This window comes from Crotalus tigris, unplaced genomic scaffold (assembly GCF_016545835.1).
Source record: "Crotalus tigris isolate CLP2741 ecotype Arizona unplaced genomic scaffold, ASM1654583v1 scf7180000017742.2353718, whole genome shotgun sequence".
Classification (NCBI taxonomy): Eukaryota; Metazoa; Chordata; class Lepidosauria; order Squamata; family Viperidae; genus Crotalus; species Crotalus tigris.
Window position 1 is genome coordinate 876,742 of NW_024096609.1, and position 21,867 is coordinate 898,608.

A 21,867-nucleotide genomic window follows, 5' to 3' on the forward strand; every position below is an offset into this window, starting at 1 on the left:
GGACTCATGCTGGAGCCCATCTTCAGGGAATGTCTCTCTACAGCAGAGGCCCTCAACCTTTTGGGCACCAGGGACCAGTTCTGTGGAGAAAGAGTTTTCCTCAGACCAGAGGAGGCGTGGCTTCATGTACTGCCTGCATCCAGCGGATGGGGCTTCACTTGTTTGCGAGGCTTGGTTGCTGGTATGCCGCGGCATGGTGCCAGTCCACGGACTGGAGGTTGGGGACCCCAGCTCTACATTAGAGAGGAGTTTCCTGAAGATGGGTTTCAGTGCGAGTCTGAAAGCTTGGAAGAATAAAACTCTGGTTCCAGTGACTGACCCAGATTTGATACGTGATTGCTCTATAAATGAATAAAAGGCTTAAGAAAAAATGTGGTCATGCTGTTGTAAGTAAATATGAGATTCTTATTATTCATAATATCAAACTAAATGTGTAGGGTCTTTCCGATCTGCTTTGTTGAACAAGGTGATAGCCTCTCCTTATTCATATTTGCATACTTCTAGATACAGTGTGTTGTGTTGTCTTTTTGGCAATGTGGTACTTTGCAATGTCTCCTTCACTTACCTCCCTTGTTAACTGAAAAAGTGACTCTTATAATGTCACTGTAAGCAGTTAGTGTCTGAGAAGTGAAATCTAGGTTAAACTAGCAGTAATAACAATAGATTCATACAACAATATGTACAAAATGAATATTTAATAAATTTAGAATCTAAATGATTTTTTTTTAAAAAAAACAACCTGAACTGTTAAAAGTACATTCCCAAATCGTAATTATAAACAGTATGAAGAATGATACCACGTTATCATTCGTCTCCACATATTCAGATATTGTTAGGCTCCTTGGCAGGAATGAAGCTGAAGTAGAGAAAGGAGTAAAGATACGTTGACTCACAACTCACTGGACTGTATTTAGATTGCATTCTATTTAGTAGCATTCAGATTAAATCAGCATTTATAGGTAAAATCAATATAGGAGATAGGAGATGAGGAAAGTCCAGAAGAGATAGAAAAGTGGTCTGAGTCATATATAAAGATGAAAGGAATAAAAAAGGAACTTGAATTAAATAAGGAGATAGGAAGGTGACATAAACCATATAGATGCAGTGAAAGCCTAATCCAGTTGAAGAGGGAGATGAGAAAGTAAATAATAGCCTGCCTGAGGTGACATGGATAGCTGCTTGGAAAGATAAAGAGGCAAAAGAGGGGAAAAAATAAAAAAGATAGGAAGCTGAAGATGGCTGTTATATTCAGGAAGGGGGAGACAGATGAGATTTTGAAACAAGTGCAGGTAAACCCCGGATTCCTATGGAGAAAATTTTGAAAATAAAGCCTTAGATTTGTCGTTGAACCCTTCTGAAATGATAGTGAAATAAGAGTGTAAGTGATAAAAACATCAAGCAGTAAACGTGTCTCACTCATTATTATTATTTTTCCCTTAAAGGCCAGATTTGAGAAAATGATTCCCCCCCCCCAAAAAACAAAGAAAGTGGAGGGGGGATTATTTTCCTCCTCACAGGGACCTTGAATGCAAAAAGATTCAGTAAATAAAATGTTAACTTTTTTTGAATGAAGAGCGCAAACCTTACCAGTACTGAAAGAGTAACAGCATTTATAGTAGGCTTTATTGCTTCCTATGCAGTTCTTTTAATGACAATTAAAGGGGTATATTATGAAAACTAATTAAATTGGAATGTAAGGAGAGTGCCAGCTTTGCTCAAACAAGAGGTGACATGCCACTGAACAGATGGTAGAAATTACTCCTTTTGTCCATGATAATAGAGAAAACCTAATTTTACATTTGCACCTCATTTTGTCTTTTTGGAATGCACTTGAAGCAGTCTTATTGAGCAAAACAGACTCGGCATTTTTGCACTGGAGAAATAGCCACATGGCAGCAAAATCTACTCATTTGACCACACAAATGTCAACTTCATGTCAGGGTTAACTGCCGGTGGGAAGGACCCCTGGGCAAAGTGTTCTCCAATGGGGCTTCTCCATCATTAAGGGATCTTGATAGTCTTATGCAACAATGGAAGCTGATAGTAGTCCTGGAAGTGACAGATGGTTTGGATTTCTCCCTAACCCAAACATTTATATTTGATAAAGCTTTCTAGGCTTTATCATAGCACAATAAGCTATGTATTCAAATAAGAGGCATGACCAGTCAGAGAATAGCAGAAGTTATGAGGGAGTATTCTCTTAAAAGGAACATTTAATGGAGATGGGCAATTAAGAAATATGAAATATAAATAAACAAACATTGAATCCAGATAGCAAGATAGTTAGATAGTGAGATGGGAAGCATATAAATTTGATGGCTAGTTAGATGATAGATAGATAGATGACAGATAAATAGTAGATAGATGTGTGTGTGTGTGTGTGTGTGTGTGTGTGTGTGTGTGTGTGTGTGAGAGAGAGAGAGAGAGAGAGAGAGATGATAAACAATAGATAGATATAGCAATAGCAATAGCACTTTGACTTATATACTACTTCACAGTGCTTTACAGCCCTGTCTAACAGGTTTACAGAGCCATATTGCCCCAACAATCTGGGGTCCTCAGTTTACTGACCTCAGAAGGATGGAAGGCTGAGCCAACCTTGAGCTGGCAAGAATTGAACTGCTGAACTGCTTGCAGACGGCAGTCAGCAGAAGTAGCCTGTAGTACTGCATTCTAACCACTGCGCCACCACAGTTCTAGATACTGTAGATCAGTGGTTCTCAACCTGTGGGTCAGGACCCCATTTGGGGTCGAACAACCATTTCACGGGGGTCGCCAAACAAGGCTGTCCGCAATTTTTTCCCCCTTTTCTTTGGCCACGCCCCTGGCACCCAGTGATGTATAAGTGGTTGGGGGTCACCACAACATGGGGAACTGTATTATGGGGTCGCGGCATTAGAAAGGTTGAGAACCACTGCTGTAGATGATACCGTAGATCAGGGGTGTTAAACTGGTGGCCTGTGGGCTAGATGCATCATGCACAGGCCACACCTATCCTGGCTCCACAAAGGCAAAAAAGTCACGAAACGTCACGTGACAGATTGAGTTTGACATCCATGCCATAGATGATAGAATCAGAGACATAGACAGACATATAGATTAAGAAAATCTACAGAATAGTAAAAGCCATTTGCTAACAGGTGCCTACACTGTACTTAAACTAAGGAACCATTTCTTTCTGCCATTAAGCGTTGGAGTCCCACTGTATGATTGCAAGAGATGTGAAACTAAATCAGGGATTGGAAAGTTGTATGGAATAATTATGTTATTCCTCCTAAATATCCTGTTTAATAGAAGGAAAGGAGGAGTTCCTATAGGAACGGTCATCAATATAAGGCCTAATGAAAATTCTATGCTTTGTCAAGTATTTCTTTTCTCTGCCTTATCAATAATATGCTCATGGTTGCCTGACCTGCCATTTATTGTAGGAATAACCCACTTGGCACTAACACTTGAATTTCACTTAACATTCTTCATGCTATCCATGACAAGATCAATATTACCAAAGCTATAATGAGGTCTCATTATGGATTCTTTCACCTCCTGCCTCCTTCTCTTCTATAAAATTACTGCCCCTTCCTAATATGCCATTATCCTTCTAAAGACGTACAGAATCCTCCTCTGTTTGATTCCTAACAGTTATCATTATTTCTCCCAAATCTTAACTATGAGTCACAATACTGGCCTTGATAACTCTTCTGGCACAGTTAGACCATCAGTTTGCAGAAGAAACTTTGAGGTACATTTTTACCATCAATAAAGGGATATCCTTCACCCTGCCAAATGGTCATTATTGCTCCAGAATACTCCTAGCCTTAATTTCAAATCCATTAAAAAATTAGTTAAAGAGAAAAATGAACAGTTTGTCATTCATTATAGCGAATTACATTTTAAGATATGATTCTCTATACATTAATGCTATATTTTGAAATAAGTCATTCTATATAATCTTCCTGCTCTGAGAAAATAAAAGTCCCATCCACAGCTTGGAAGCAGGTAGCAGTTCCCAAAAAGAATTGTCATGAATTAAATCTGAAGAAGCATAATATGAGGAAAAGAATCAAGTAACCTAGTTTATGAGGAAGCGGGACCCAAAAGAATGGGAAAGCAAAGATCTTTATAGAAGTTGAGGGCTACAAGGTGGGAAATCCTAGGAATCTGAATAGTTGGTCAAAAGCTAGGCAGCTTCTCTTCAGTGCACCTACGCTGAGTTCTATTGTTAGGAAAAATGAGCCTTTCTAGTGAGCAACAGAGCTGGAACCCTCATTGTTAAAGGAGATAGAAAGTTGAACTGATGGAAGAAGGAAATTTCTGGTTGCAATTGAACTGTACTGTGAACTGATGAGGCTTCTATTCTTTGGTTTAGATGGGATTGTAGAGGGGGTTGTCTGAGGCGGCTGGGGTGGTGGTGCATATGACCACAAAAAAAAAAAAAAAAGATTTTATTTGATAGGCCAGAAGAGCAGCTGGGTTTGAGACTGCTCATGTCTAAAGTTCAGGGGAGGAAAAAGATTCAGCCTCCATTTTGTTTTTTAGAGGTTATTTTCTCCACTATATAAGGATAGAATTTTGGAATATTATTAGGAATAAATCATTGCATTTAGCCTTGTGAGGATGACCATTAACAGCAAAGCTTTTCTGCTGCCCCTTGCTCCTTCCCTAGTGGGTCATTAGTGCCAAGAAGGGAGTAAGTACAATATGAATAATCTCACATAGTAGAAAATGGATAAAGGTCCAATGCCACGTATGTAGCATGACATCAGAACTTAAGAAAATCTGGGGGTTTAAGTCTCAAAAAACAAAGGAGGCACTTATCTCTGTGCTTAAGCCACAGTGGGTCAGCTCCTATCATCTCAAACCAATTCCAAATAAATTTCTGGAGCTATGCAGTTCTTTCTTGCTTTAGCAGAATTTTAATGGTTAGTGTAGAGGGATGATTTATGTCATCGTATAACACTTTATAATTAAATAAGTATTTATCTTGTTGGCTTTATGGGCTTCTAAGTTTATTGCCTGCTGAGATCCACAGGAAAGGCATTGTTTAGAAATCAAATTAAACAAACTATATAATGAAGTAAAAAAAAAGAGGATTTATTCCTCCTATTCCTTTGCAAACAGGCATAAAGGAAATACTTAGCAAATAAGTTACACCCTATTTCATTTCAACAGTTTGATTGGGGGAAACAATCAACCATTTCTAGGTTTTATATTAGTTCATCTCTGAGTAGAAATGAAAATTACCTGAAGATGTTTTAATACCTTTAACAAGTCTGTAGATGTGTATCAGTGTTTATATTTGAGAACGCCCGATAAGAAAAAAGAAAAATTCAAACAATTAGGAGATGCAGGAAACATACCCAAGGACAGGCATAAAAGTCTTACAGCTTATATATAATGCTCAAAGCTTGGGGAAAAAACAGGGTGAACTAGAAGCAATAGTACACAAGTGTGGGTATGACATAGTTGGCATTACAGAATCCTGATGGGACAAAACCCATGAATGGAATGGACTGATGTATGGATACAAATTGTTCAAAAGAAACAGGTCTACAAAAAGAGGAGGGGGAGTTGCACTATATATAAGAGAACACTACATATCTACAGAAATGCATGTGATCAAAGATAAAATCCCTCCAAAATGCATATGGTTCAATATAAAAGGGGGGGAAAGAGACATTGCTATAGGTGTATGTTACAGGCCACCCAACCAATCAGAAGAAATAGATGAACTCTTTGCCAACCAGTTAACAAACATATGTAGGAAGCATACCACAGTAGTAATGGGAAACTTTAACTATCCAGATATTAACTGGGAAACAAACTCTGCAGCAAGCAGCAGATCAAACAGATTCTTAATTAACCTGGCTGACAACTTTATCATGCAAAAGGTGAAGGAGAGGGAGTTGAAGTTGCTGGAACCTTGGGTAAAAGTGACCACATCATACTGGAATTCAATATAATACAAACACAAGCAATAGAAAATAATCCAACCAGTGTCTTAAGCTTCAAAAGAGCTGATTTTAATAAACTCAGAGAGAACCTAGGAAAGATTCCATGTATGAAAATCCTAAAGAGGAAAACAACTCAAGAAACATGGGAAACTCTGAAAAATATGATCATAAAAGCCCAGTCCAGCACAATACCAGTGAAAAAGAAAAACAAGAAATTCAAGAAGAAACCAGCATGGCTGCACAAAGATCTCTCTGACAAACTGAAAGACAAAAAGGATAAGTACAAAAAATGGAAAGAGGGACACATAACTAAGGCTGATTATCAGCAGACAGCCAGAACATGCAAAGATGAAGTCAGGAAAGAAAAGGCTCAGAACAAAGACTTGCAACAGAAATCAAGGATAATTTTAAAAAGTTTCTTTCAACATATTAATAACAAGAAAAAAATCAAGGAAACTATAGGCCCATTAAAGAGAGAAGAGGGCAAGGAAGTAACAGGCAGTAGGGAGAAAGCAGAGATGCTTAACTCATTCTTTGCATCAGTCTTCACACAAAAAGAAATTAAAGAAAAACTACTGCAAAAGACAAACTAGAAACAAAAATTTGACAAATATAAATCACCAGGATCTGGGATCCGGCAGATTACATCCCAGAGTTCTGAAGGAGCTGGCAGATGTTATCTCAGAACTATTGCACCATATCTTTTAAAAATCCTGGAACACTGGGGAAGTACCTGAGGATTGGAAAAGGGCTGATGTGGTTCCCATCTTCAAAAAAGGGAGAGAAAAAAAAACAGAGCCAGGAAACTACAGACCAATCAGTCTAACATCAATACCTGGGAAGATCCTGGAAAAGATAATCCAAAAAACAGATCTGCAATCAACTAGAAGCAAACAGAGTTATAACTAGTAGCCAGCACAGGTTTGTTAAAAACAGATCATGCCAAACCAATCTTATTTCATTCTTTGATAAAGTAACTAAATTAGTAGACCAGCAAAATGCTGTGGACATAGTATAAGTAGATTTCAGTAAGGCATTTGACAAAGTAGACCACAACCTGCTGCTTAGTAAGCTAGAAAAAAGCGGGATAGACAACATCACCACCAGATGGATTTGTAGCTGGCTGACAAACTGAACTCAATAAGTAGTCCTCAATGGTACTGCATCCACATGAAAAGAAGTAAGCAGTGGGATATAACAAGGCTTCCAATATCTTCATAAATTACTTAGATGAGGGAATAGATGGGTAACTCATCAAATTTGCAGATGACACTAAATTGTCAGGAAGAGCCAATATCCCAGAAGACAAGCTGAGGATCCAAAAAGATCTTGACAAACTTGAATAATGGGCCCTAGCCAACAACATAAAATTTGATGTGGGAAAAGCAAGGTTTGACACTTAGGCAGGAAAAACCAAAGGTACAAGTACAGATTAGGCAAGATCTGGCTCAAAAATAGTAATTGTGAGAGGGACCTTGGAGACCTAGTGGATGATCACTTGAATATGAGCCAGCAGTGTGCAGCAGCAGCAGCCAAAAAAGCTAATACAATCTTGGGTTGTATAAACAGAGGCACAGAATTAAGATCATGTGAAGTATTAGTACTGCTTTATAAAACCCTAGTAAGACCACAGCTGGAATATTGCAACCAATTTTGGTCACCATAGTGCAAAAAAGATGTTGAGACTTTGGAAAAAGTTCAGAGAGGAGCAACTAAAATGATCAAAGGCCTGAAGACTAAAACATATGAAGAATGGCTGCAGAAATTGGGTTTGGCTAGTCTAAAGAAAAGAAGAAACAAGGGTGACATGACAGCAGTATTGCGTATTTGAGAGGCTGCCACAAAGAAGTATTTTCCAAAACACCAGAAGGCAACACAAGAAACAATCAATGAAAGAAGCAACCTGGAATTAAGGAGAAACTTCCTAACAGTGAGGACAATTAACCAGTGGAGCAACTTGCCTTCAGAAATAATGGGTGCTCCATCATTGGAGGTTTTTAAAAAGAGACAGTCACTTGTCTGTAATGGTATAGGTTCTCCTGCTGAACTAGAAGACCTCCAAGGGGACCAGCTCTATTCTATTTATTTACCTTTGAGGGTGACCTATCAGAAAATTCATGGAAGCGTGAGCTCAATAGTTCTGTATTAGTCATCAAAGCAGGCTAACATTTTTCAGCATTTTATTCAGCTGGGGGGGGGGATGTTACTGTTGCTTTAAGAAAGCAACTCATTAAAGTGACTCTTAAAGCAGTGGTAGTTTTTTTCATCAAGTGCAGAAAAGTGAAAAATAGAATAGCTTCTTTAATGACTAGAAGCTATATGCTGTTTTAGTATGAAACAATTTGGTGACTTTTTCCGATCATTTTTCAAAGATACAAAACCCTATTAAATATTCTTGTTTCTACTCCCAATTATCTTTTTAGATCACATGCAATCAGTAGAGAAAGTAATAATTTAATAACTGCTCCTAAAGTATTTGGCATGCGTATGCTCGTCCATTCATTATGATTTAACAATTAAATAGCTAAATTTACCCCCTCTAGCATTGTTACATCTCTTGCGGGAATGAGAAATGGCGCATGATATAACAACATGTTCAAAGTACAATATGTTTTAAAGTAACATACAATTAAGTTTAATTCATTTAATGAAACTCAAACTCATTTTTCAATAAACATGTTAAGACTGCATCTACATCTTTATTAGATTTTGCAGTACCTTTTCTGGAAATTAACAGACAGAAACCAAAACAATAGCAGCAAAATGTACTTGATTGATCTTAGAACACCAAACAAAAATGAATTGTTAAAGTGAGTTGGGCTTCTTCTCAAAAAAAAAAAAAAAAATCTGTCTACCATCTTTTCCTTTGTTTAACTTGATATGGACATTTAGCAGGCCCTGTCTCTTTCAGAAATCCCATAAAATTTTATTGCCAATTTTTTTATTATTTTGTCATCAACACCTCCCCGACTCTCCATTGCCCCAATATTACGACCTCCAGGGAGCAAAAGGAAACCTAAGAGGCAGGACATAACTCAGATTCTTTCTTTCTTTCTTTTTTTAGAAATTCTAATTAAATTTAAAAGTCATGTGGCTGATTATTAAGGAATTGGGGTCTGAAAGCTTCAGGGGAAAAGACTGTGAGCGGTTGGCTAGCTTTTCCGCATGTATTTGAGTTTTTGTCCACAGAGAAGTAACAGACTTCTAACCATGAGATCTGGCTTTCTCTGTAAGTGAAACAGACCAGAGAAACTGTGACATACAAATAGTCATTCCAGTCTCTATCCAGAGATAAATCAGAGATCTGTTTTTCCTCAGAGTGTGCAGGGAATGGCTGCTTTTGAAGCAGCTGCCTAAAAGGAAATTTACTGGACAATTAAAAGGGCTGACTTTCAAGCAATGCTCTCCAAGATGGACTCTGAAATTATGGGGTGTGAAATGCAAATAAATTTAACAGTTTTATTGCCATTTATATGATGTCCAGCCATTTCCAACTAAGGCTGGGTTGTTGGTTCTCTTTTCTCTCCTTTGAAGACTTTGAGTTTGCATTCCATGGACTTCAATGATCTCAAATGTATTCTGAGCATGCAGTAAACCTGGAGTTGTTCCAAGGTCAGACGAGGCCAAATTAGTTATGTTCATATTGGAGTGAGGAGGAGACACAGAAAGAAATTACCCAAACTTTTATAGTCACTTTAAATGTTGGCTTTGCTTCTTTAATGGAAACAAAAGGAACAACGCTGCTCAGTGGATTGGAGAAATTCAAAATGTATTTCTTCTTTGGTTATTTATCAAGTTTACTGTCAAACTAGCCTACAGCTGTTCATGATAGAAGCTGACCAATACCTTTAGTAACTGGACTAATTCACTTTGACACTTTATGATGCCTATAACATCTTTCAGTGGAGGTGGGAGAAGTATCACCTTGAGACTGACCCATCACAGATCAAGAAACATAATACCCACAATATCTCCAATACAATGTTTCTCCATACAGATAGTTTCCATATTAGCTGGGTTAATACTGCATGCCAATCAACTTTTTTTCCACTATGAGTTGCTGAATAAATTAAATGACTTTCTTCATATCTTTATATTGAACCGTAAATCATGGTTCATAAACCAGAATGACTATGTTCATATACCACATTAAACCAAAACCAAGCAAACCACTTTATAATTTAACACAGAATGGTAGTCTAGTTTTTCAATGATCTAAACCAGGAATCCCCAACCTATCGTCGGCAGCCCGGTCCTGATCCATGGGCTCTTGTTCAGTGGGCCACAGAAATGGCTGGCTGGTGCACACACGCATGGATGTGCATTCCCCACTTGCGCTAATGCCCGCAGCCCCTTTTGCACAAATGCATGGACATGAACAGGGATGCTAGCATGGGGCAAGTGTTCAGAGCCCATTTGTACATGTGCTACCAGCCCAGGTGGTTTGCGTGACCCATTCATGCATGCACAAACTGGCTGCTAGCCACCATGGGGGTGTGCAGCCATTCGCACATGCGCACTGCACCACACATGCCGCATGTGCAAGCGGGGCTGCTAGTGCCACACTAGTGTGCGTGGCCCCGTGTGTATATGTACACACGTGTGCACCAATTTTGAAACTGCTCTCCTTCCCTTGGGTCCTCAAGCCCGGAAAGGTTGGAGACCTCTGATCTAAACCATATTCAGATATTCTGTCGATTATTAATATCTATTAGAGTCTTTCTGATAAGCTAGCAAATTGTAGATATTGGCTGAATTAATATATTGTGTTAAACTGCAAAGCATGGCTTATAAACTACAGTGGGTGAGTTTACACAACATGCTAAGCCAAAACAATAAATCACATCATGGCATAATGTGCTGTATGAATCAGGCCCTTAAGCTAATAGTTTTTAAAGTACATCACTCCAAGCTATGGTTGGGATAATTGCTGTTCTCCGAAGCAACCAAAATTGTCTGGGACACATAACCTTTAAGCAATAATTTATCATTTAGAAACCAGTTGGGTTTGTATGGCACCCTAAGCCAAGTCCAAACAAACCAAATTATTGACTAGTATATTAAATATTAGATAACAGATGAACCCATCATTTGTTTCAATGTAGCATGTAATTGTAAGAGTACATGAAAATGAAAAGGCTGTTCTGATTTTTATTCACATATTTATAATACTAACTTTTTACAGATAATTCCATATGTGCCCTTATAAGATTTAGATCAAATTAAAGCCAATGCAACATTAAGGAATACTAAAAATTTCTCAGTGAACTTTGTTTAAACTGCTGATGTGTAAACAGCTGATCTGCTAACCATAAATGATGAATTGGTCCTAGCAGAAAAATTAATGCTGTCATAGAAAAGTAACATCTTGAACTCTTGTGAGACCTCCTTGGGTCTGCTGTTTAAGGATTTTGCATGCTGGTGATTTGGCATATCAAGATAAACTATGCAAAACTCCTTCAGCTTTCTGTAATAAATAACAGTAATAATCATGCACCAACACATTATTCAGTGCAATGGTGCTGATTTATTTGGCATCTGAAGATCTTTAAAATATTAATTAGTGTATTGCTATGTATTGCTTAATTGCTTACACTTGTTTAGGCAAATGACTGCAATATTTGTAATATATAAAGAATAGTTTAAACTATGAACAAGAGAGGAGACCTGACCTACATTAGCTTTCAGTGAATAAAAACTCAATGCACATAAGGTACTTCTTTGTACTATGTGAAATATGAACTGAAATATTTCTATTTAAGAGATTATTAACCACAATAATCTCTTAAATAGAAATATTTCAGTTCATATTTCACATAGTACAAAGAAGTACTTTATGTGCATGGAGTTTTTATTCATTGAGGTTTTTTGAAAAGCAAACAACAAATAAAATTGCTAAAACCAATTTTCCCGAAGGCAGAGATTCTTTTCTGTTAAGAAATACAGAATAGCTTTTAATGACATAAGAACATATCCTGAAAGCTGTTGAGTTTGTCTGAATGTTCTGTAGATAGAAGCTTGAGTATATGCGGTGCCATCAAGGCATAGTAATTCTGACTTGTGGTACGTAAGGAGTCACTGAGCCCATCTCGATCTAGAGCAGGACAGGGCATCAAATTAGCCTGAAGGATAAAGTTTCTCCAAATATCCATCTGGGCTTTATTATATCATGGAAGGAAAAAAGTGATCTATGATCTACTGCCTCTCAGAGACAAAGGCTTTTGAGGAGCAGTGGGGAGTAGGGACCCAGCTGGAAGAAGCAGCTTCCTTGCCAGATTAGGAGCACCGTATGGATTGTCTTTTCCATGATGGACATAGAATAAACAAGGTTCTTGAGATATGAGAACTTGAGGTTCCTGACTGTTTTATAGAGGACAGTATGGAATAACGTCCCCTTATGATTATCTATCTAGGTGGAAAATCTCTTATCACAGTTCAGTGAAGTTCTATACTGGCTTCTTTCCCTTCTTCCCACTTGGTAGATGTTATTTTTTAAAAAAATAATAATTATTATTATAAGGAAATAGGGCATGGTGCAGAGAGAAATGACAACCATGTCTGCTATCTTCATCCTCCAGTATAGGCTCCAAAACATACAAATGAAGAAAATGGGTCCACTCCGCCCCCCCCATAGAAACAATGTTTTAGGTGGTAGTGTTTCTCTGTAGTAGTTCCAGTTACAATTAACAGTTCTATATGAGGAAATGGATAACCTAAATGATTATCTATTGCAGACAGTTCTTCTTCTATAAATACATTGAAAGATACTGAGCTTAAATCCTGTTTGTGACCTTCCCAAGGCCATCTGGTTTGTCCCTGTGGGAACAAAATTCTAGGCATGTTTGATTTTATTTTCAAAGATTATTCAGTATCATTTTTAATAATGTCATACAAGCAGCAGCTAAACATTTCTTGCCTATGCACACTTATTCTATCATTATTTATTACAAGAGATTCAGTTTATTTGCACAATTCTTGGGAGAGTGTTCACCAGGAAGATTTTTAAATTGTGAATATGCTGATAAAAAGGAAAAATCTTTTAAGATCTTTAAAAATGGATTATTTTTATTGCTTTATTTTTAATAACAAAAGAAAGAAAAGAGCAAAACTAAAGATAATAAGGATGGAGATACATGTTAAAAACAAGAAAAAAGAACATATAAAAAGTGTGCATGTTTAACACAAAGTGGAAAAAATATAACACATGTACTATTTGCTGCTGGTGCAAACAGTGTTGGTAGCAAATGCTGTCATTGTACAAAATTCCCTTTAAGATCTTGACTCTTTATGACTTTGGGCCTTCATGAAGCTTTCTTGGTGAGATGATTTACCATCTCCAGAAATATTTTTTTTTAACCTTCCAATTTATTTTTGGTATTCCTCAGAAGTCTCCTATTCAAGAATGAACCAGGTCCAGATTCCTGTAACTTGAGAGGGTGATAGAATAAGAAGTTTACATTTGGGTGCCTTTTCGAATAGCTATGACTATGGACTGGCTGGAGGAGATGAAAGAAAGGTAAATGTGCGTGCAGAAACAGAGAGCAGAACCCCCAGGAACATATTGCTGAAGTTCAATAAGGGGAGGGAAAGGTAAAAGAGAATGCAGAGTTAAAGTGATGTGATGATTAAGATGATGGCTACAGAAGCTTGCTAGATAACATAAGGTCAGTCTTTCTCTTTTGTTCTGACACCAGCAGTATTGTTATGAGCAAAAATGAACAAACAAAGTACTATGTATGCCAGCTTGAGCTCCTGAATGAAAAATAAATATATATAAATGATATATTTAGCTGACAAAGACCAAGTGATGGGATGAGTCAAAAAATAGTAGGAAAACCACAAATGACCCTAAGGGCTGTAGAAATGCAACAGAAACTTTCCCACAAAGTTGGAAATAGCATGATTCATGGGGAAAATATATATTTTCGCTCTTCTCAAAAATCACAGGAGGGCAAAAATGTAAATTATATTTGAAATGGTCCCTCCTGAGCCTTATGAGTTCTTATAGTAGGTAACAGTATGTAGAATTTAATTTACAGCAAATTTCAGGAATTTTAAAGACTTAATTCAGAAACTTTTATTATTATTGTTGTTGTTATTTTCTGGCAATTTTTACTTCATTATTCCTGACAATAAATAAGGTAACAATTTGGTAATTGAAGAAAGACTCTTGATGACCTTACACAGAAGGAGGGTTGCATACCTAAAATATTCTGATCTGATTAAAGGAGTCAACGATTACCTGCCATTACTATGAAAGTTAGCTGAATGCCATTTAAATCAATAGGAGAAACATTAAACTGGATATCCTAATAAACTGGGTCACACTATTGATAGCTAACAAAGATTTAATAAATTATTAACAGCCTTGATAAATGCCTAATCAATTGTTAGTGGCTGTTAAAGATCCAACAGATGGCAGTTTAGGAAATATCTAACCTTCTTTATTGGAACATAACCTCTTAATATAATTATGGATATTCACCATTATATTCATCATCAGCTGTTTAAATCAATCCAAAGTCTTCTTTTAGTTTTAGAACACTTAAATTATTTTATCTCAATAATGAAATTGGAAAATAGAATTGAGTTGATTTGGACTTTTGAATTATTCAGAAAAGACTACTTCTGTATATGTGTAGAATCATATTATTTGGAGGTATCCAGTTCATTTCATGATTCTCTTCAAATCCATGAAATGAAGTGACTTGACTGAGTTTTGAACATATTGAACTGAATATTCTTATGGCTGTATTCATTAGGCACTACCAACCTATAAATGGAAAGGAACAATAGAACAAATCCTGACTTGCCAAAGTGGAAACAAATGTAGCTTTGAAATAAACATTGTTTTGGAAAATATGAGAAGAATAGAGACCCCCACACGCCCACTTCATGGTCTGTTTCTGTTGCTCCCCTCTGGGAGGAGGTTTCAAATTATTTCTTGCAAAACTACCAGATTCCGTAATAGCTTTGTTCCCTATGCCAGGGGTCCTCAACCTTGGCAACTTTAAGACTTGTGGACTTCAACTCCCAGAATTCTGGGAGCTGAAGTCTACAAGTCCTAAAGTTGCCAAGGTTGGAGACCCCTACCTTATGCCATTCATCTGGTAAACTCCCAAGTTTTGTTTCTATATGTATACATTTGAACTAGACTGTGTTGTTTCTCTGGGTCATATATGTGTCTGTATGTGGTATATGCATAATTATTATTATTTTGTCATGTTTATGTAGTGTATATTGGAGGTGGTTACCCTCTGAGAGCTGTATGAAATGAAATCTCATTTTAATGTATGCTGATTAATGTACATTTAAAGTGACAATAAAGATTCTATTCTATTCTATTCTATTCTATTCTATTCTATTCTATTCTATTCTATTCTATTCTATTCTATTCTATTGACATAAGTCTGACTGAATGACCAGTTTTTAACAAAACAAATAAGCCGTTACTACTGCAAGCTGCTGGGTGCTCCCTGCATTTTCCTGAAAAAAAAATCTGCTTAATCATAAAAGTGAATAAGATGCTGACCATAAAAGTGCATAATGAATTATAGAAGAAACTAGAAGAAACTAGGTTGGTTAAGAACTGGAAAAGAACTTATGCCAGTTTCCCTGGAACAGCTTCAGAAAGAATTTAGGAGCAGAATTAATCTAGTTGTTAGTAGGCTGAGTTTTGCAAAGGATCAGGAGTTGGCGAAATGATGGCTTCTGTACAGTAAGGCAGCTGGGCTGCTGTACAATGGCTTTGAATGGAAGTGGGCAGACAATTTTATCACAGAAGGAAAAAGTTGCATAAATCATGTTAGGCAGTCCTTCAGCATTTTTAATAACAGGCACCTGCCTTCCAGCATATGCAACCTGTGGCAATTTCCTCAATCCTGCCTGTTAGTTGGCCAATCCTGTTCAGTGGATACCAGACATCACTGTCTGAAATATGAATCAGGCTTTTTCAAATCTCAATTCATTACCAGATGAATTTCCAGTTGATATGGATTGCGTAGAAGGAGCCAATATGCATATGTGGTGCGCTGCAGTTCATTAGATGTGACGTAAACATCCTCAGTTCTTTCTTGCAAATGACCCTTGTGGAGACACTGGGGGCACAAGGGATGTCAGAAAATAGCAGAAGCTTGGAAAAATATTGTCTCAAAAGGCGATATTATTCCATAATTTCTTCTAATTTTTGATCACAGGAAAAATATCTCTTACAATCAAGGCTATCCCACACTCGCACCTTGGCACTGAGTCTGCCGAAGGAACCAATGCTTTGATGGGAGGATTTCAGACAAGGCAAAATCCTTACCTTTGCCCAGTCAGGTTTAGTAATGTATGCCCATCTGCTAGTTCATCCATCACTAAGGTATGTACTGCAAATAGGTCTGGGATTAACCAATACCTCCAGGACAATATATCCACCAATCTAGCCACCTGGATCCCAGGTTGCAAGGCATGATTATCACCAAATATTTATGTTATGATTATGCTCTATGCTCCACAGTACTGCCTTAGTTGAAGTGGTTTATAGAGCTATGAATAAATGAATAAATTATTCTATCATAACTCTGTTATGCCCTCTCTCTGCATTTTGTGGCATATATTGTTTCTGAATCAAGTCTCAAAATGAACAACTAAAGTACATAGTCATATTTATACAGTACACTAAGATTTCTTGTTTGTGGCATGGTATTCTAGAGCAGTGTTTCTCAACCTTGACAATTTTAAGGCATGTGGACTTCAACTCCCAGAATTCCACAGCCAGCATTGCTGGCTGTGGAATTCTGGGAGTTGAAGTCCACATGCCTTAAAATTGTCAAGGTTGAGAAACTCTGTTCTAGAGGAATAACAGAACAACAGAGTTGGAAGAGACCTTGGAGGTCTTCTACTCCAACCCCCTGCTCAAACCAGAAAGCTTGTATAATTTCAGACAAATCTCTTCTTAAAAACCTCCAGTGTTGAGCAATATGACCTTAATTTAGAATAATAGTAGACATTTTGTTTGAATTTTATATATATATATATATTCTTCATCAATTCACGGGCATCTTAGAAATCATCTTTTTGGTTCCTGGTGTTGCTCTCTATACCTTAACATTTAGAGAAGCATGAGAGGCCAAATGTTGCTTGACTGATTGTCAAGCTTCATTATCTGCTGCGTTTCTTTTCAAACCTATATAATATATAATCTTCCTATTATTAATATATAATCTTCCTATTATTTGATGGCTTTGCAGGGACTGGTCCAACTCTGATTGTCACATGGAATCCATCTCTTGTAGTTGCTAGAGAATACTCAGAAATTCCAGTTAGGATTTTTTGTTTATGCCTTTCCAATTAAGAAACAAAGCACTTGGAAACCATTAATGGAGTTTAAAGAGCCAGAATCTATTAGCATGGCTAATTCTATTACCCCAAGCTTGTTCTTATTTTTAAAGATTTGTTTGAAGATTGAAGATTAATTATGGCTACAAATCTTTCTGCAAGGAGAACAGAGTTATACTGCTTGACCAGATTATTTTTTTCCCCACATTGTTGCATTTATACCCCACACTGGATGTCTCAGACCTACTTCCAAGAAGGATGACAGTTAGGTTTCTTCAGATCAAGCCATAAACTACAATGTGGTTTCCTTGCTTGGAATACTTTTAGACGACATTTCTGAAAACCAGGATGCCATGCAAAAATTCAAATTGCAGCTTGAAAAAAAGTATATTCCAGAGTTGTTGAACACCTATGTTGTATTCTGTATGGGCAGAAAGGATGAGAAAAAGGGAAGAAAATTGGTTTGTATAATAGAGGAGGAGAGGAAGAGATAAATTAGAATGAGCATGTAACTCTTCGTGGACATCCCCCTCCCCAAACAAAATCTGTCTTTAATACAAAGTAAATTGGCTTACAAAGGCACATGCCTAAATGTAGTTAAGAAGGAAGGAAGGAAGGAAGGAAGGAAGGAAGGAAGGAAGGAAGGAAGGAAGGAAGGAAGGAAGGAAGGAAGGAAGGGAGATTCCTGATGCTCCATGCTGGATTCCCACAAAGAAATTCAATGGGGAAATGATCAGGAAATCAGAAATTACTCCTGCTCTCACTGCTTTTTTTGCCCACCTGTGGTCATTCTGTTTTTCTGTTTAGGTAAGGACATATTTCTGAAATGATGATTCAAAAGGGCTCAAGTTGTCTAGTAAAGCAGGCCTTTCAGAATGCCAGCTTCTGGTCACCTTTCCTTCTCTCCCTTTGTAACCCCCTTTTTTCATACAACTAAATAATAATATTACTATACTTTTATGCTAATGCTAAAGTGTCAAATGTTTGTTCGGTTAAAAGAGGGAAGATCCTCCTCCCAGGACTGTAGGTATGGCAGAGGTATGTGAAATGTGAAGGCTTATCCTAGTTCCTCAACCTTACATTAATTCTGTAGGCTTTATTTGGTTGCTGATGCACTCTGAACCACAGGCAGAATGTGGTATCTGGTACAACTCCCGATAAGAGATGCTGCCCTTGAAACTGCCCTCTGGCTTTATAAACAATCTGAACTTTTTGTTAGCTTTTGTCCATCCTGACTGATAAGAAATTGATTTCCTATGGGGGACTATTGTTTTACTCCTGGCTTCCCAAACACTGATCCATTTCTCTTGATAATTCCTACCTGTAAAATGTATTTTCTCATAATGAAGCATTTGGATTCAGTGTATGTGACTCAAAGCTTTCTGTAAGTCTCATGCTATTGTTATGATCATTATGCATTTACACAGCCCAAAGACAAACATCTTGGTTTATTTTTTTTTAATAAAGCAGAAACTTATTGTTATATCTGCTGCATAGTATTTGGTAGAGTAGTCATGAAGTCATTGGAAAGGATAATCAGATGCCCCGATGCGTTTACATATACAAAGATCAGAATCATGCAGAAAATTATTGATACTCTGAAGAAGCAACAGCTTGACTTTGAAAAAGCAATGTAGAGTATTTCTGCTTTTGAATGTTGGTATTGGAGGAGACTCCTGAAAATATCATGAGTAGCCAAGAAAACAAATAAATGGATCAATCATGTTGAGCTAGAGTTCTCATTTGTGGCTTAAATGACCAGGTACAAATTATGTTATATTGGACACATTGTGCAAAGTCCTAACTGTATGGATAAATGCATAATGCCAGAAAACTGAGATCCTCTACCTACCCAACACGATAGATGAGTATTGTGAAAGTTTAAGTGCTGGTGTATCTTCACAATAAAAATAAAAGTCATTGTCGTCATCAACTGAAATTGTATGTCACCTGACTCTCATTGATTCTGGGCAGTTTACAAAAAGTTAAAAGCATTAAAAAAATACAACATATGTGGGGGACACAAAACCTAATACCACAAGAGAAATAAAGATGGCTGAAAACACGGGAGGGGGAGAAAAAAAAGGTGTGTCAATCATTCTTGTTAAAGATTTGGAGAAAGAGTTATATCTTCAGGGGTCTTCAAAATACCAGTAGGATAGGGTTATTCAACTCTCTGGCAGAACTTCATCCCAAAGGGATAAAGGCATGCTTCAGGGTTCCAATTCATGGCATTGTTAATTAAAGGATCCCAGAGTGTGCCAAGTTGATCGGATTGGACTGGTCAGGGAGACAGGCAATCCTTCAAGTAATCAGGCCCTATCCCTGCACACCTCTATAAATAGTGATCAGCACCTTAAATCACAATCACAAGCAAACTGACAACTACTGCAGGTCACGAAACAGAGTTGTGACATGGGTATATAGATCTATGCCCATCACTGTTTGCACTGCTGCATTCTGGAACAGTGGAAGCTTATGAGTGGTCTTCAAGGATAGCCCTATATAGAACACATTGCAATAGTCTAGCCAAGCATATCCACCCTGTGTTGTGGAACCTGATGAGCATGAAATTGTAAAAAGGGACTGCTTTTCTGCTATCCAGGTAGGCATCTTGTCCACTTATTTATCTCAGAATCATACAAAAAGCAAACTGTTTTTTTCTGACATTTTTCCAGAAAAGCTTGAAAAGCTTTTTCCGAAAGCTTGAATATTATTCTTCAGTTGGCTAATGAAAACTGACTTAATTCCATGGCTGCAATCAACAGGATTCAACCTTACCCCTAAATTTCCTTTTTTCTAATGAAAGACTTGGATTATTATTATTTTTTAATCTATGCCAACTCTATTTTATGTGACACACAAACGTTAAAGGCAGTAAATGAAGAGCTATGGCCTCTAAAGAAAATTCTTACTTTAAACTGTAGAATTACAGAGCTGGAAGTCTTTTCATATTACATCATGGTTTTCAAGAATTTCCTTCTAGACCAGACCTGGGAGGACTTAAAATAAACATAGTGTTGGTTTTATGGCAACACACTATCAAAACTGTCCTTCTGTCAACTACATCCTCTGCTGAAAGAATTCTGTACTTCATGGCAGATCATGTGCTTTGCATATAAAGGTCCTCAGGTTAAATTCTTAGCATCTCCAAATACAACTGGGGAAACCTCTGTCAGAAACCCTGGAGAGCTGCCAGTCAGTGTAAGTAATCCTGAGCAGAACAGTCAACTTTCTGACTTGGAACACATCTATTGGACTCTTAAGTTGTTCCTGTCCTGTCCTGATGCTGACTCAACTTTGATCTGGTTTACAAAAAATCCTCTCTAGACTAAAATACTCTGGCAACTGCTTGCAAAGCATTTAACCCAGATTACAAACAACCACAGCTTCCCATTAGACAATTCCTCTGCTCATACACCCTTCCAACTTAACATTGGCATCTTTTCTCTGGGTGGCTCTTACTGGATCTATATATACATGTACTTGTGTATGTGCACACACAATCACAGATAAAGATACAAAATTATGTACATTTTGCTAAATCACACATATGCAAAATAATCAAAATGTGCATATATTTAGGGACAAAAAACAGCTTTAAAATAAAATGTTGTTTCTTCCGTTTTCCTAATTTACTTTAATAAGGTCCGTTAAAGCTACTGTTTTTAAAAAAGCAAGAGCTAGCCTCACATGTAGAATGACACAGATTCAAAACCCAGCAGAAACAATTAACAATTGTTATTCTTTTATTTATTTATTTCCTGAGCTATCTACTGTTCTACAAGTTGTGTGTGTGTGTGTGTGTGTGTGTGTGTGTGTGTCCCCGTCCTTTGGAGCAACATTACCTTGTTTGTCCATCACTTAAGACAGGAGCATGTCATAGTTAAAAATGTTTTAAGTGGTGGTGTGGTGGACTTTCATAAATAAATATATACAATAGGGGAAACTAGAGCACTGAGAATAAGAAAAAGGATGTTTAAAAAATGTTAGGTTTCAAAACAGTGAGTTCTATATATCAGGCAAATCTTATAACAGCTATGCTATTGAGATTCCTAGTTCTTAAAATACCTGCAGCACACCTCTTTTAGAGAGCTGCATAGTAGCAATCACTGACTTACAGTTAAATGAGAGGTCATCCCTACAGTCTGTGCAGTAGCCAATCTACCATAAGTGCAGAAGTTTACCTAAAACAAAATAATGCACAACAGGCAAACTGGTTAGCAAAGTCTAAGCCAGTGTAAAAGAGGTGTGTATTACTTTCAGCTCAGAGTAGAAACTATGGACAGATATATTTGTGGTAGTCTGGAAGTGATGAGGTCCAATCCTACTCTCCAAGTGGATGGTGGCTTATGGCCTGATAGGTTAACCTATATGAGGTTATGAGGTTATGTCCTTGATCTAAAGCAAGGGTGTCAAACTGGTTGCATCATGCGGAGGCCATGCCCACCCCAGTTCTGGCAATGCCAAAAGAGTTGTGATACATTGCAACACATCACATAATGTGGCAAGTTTGACACCCATGATATAAAGTAAGACTTAATTATAATTTTTAAAAAAACTCAGCCCATTTTCATGCAACTCAAAAAAGTGT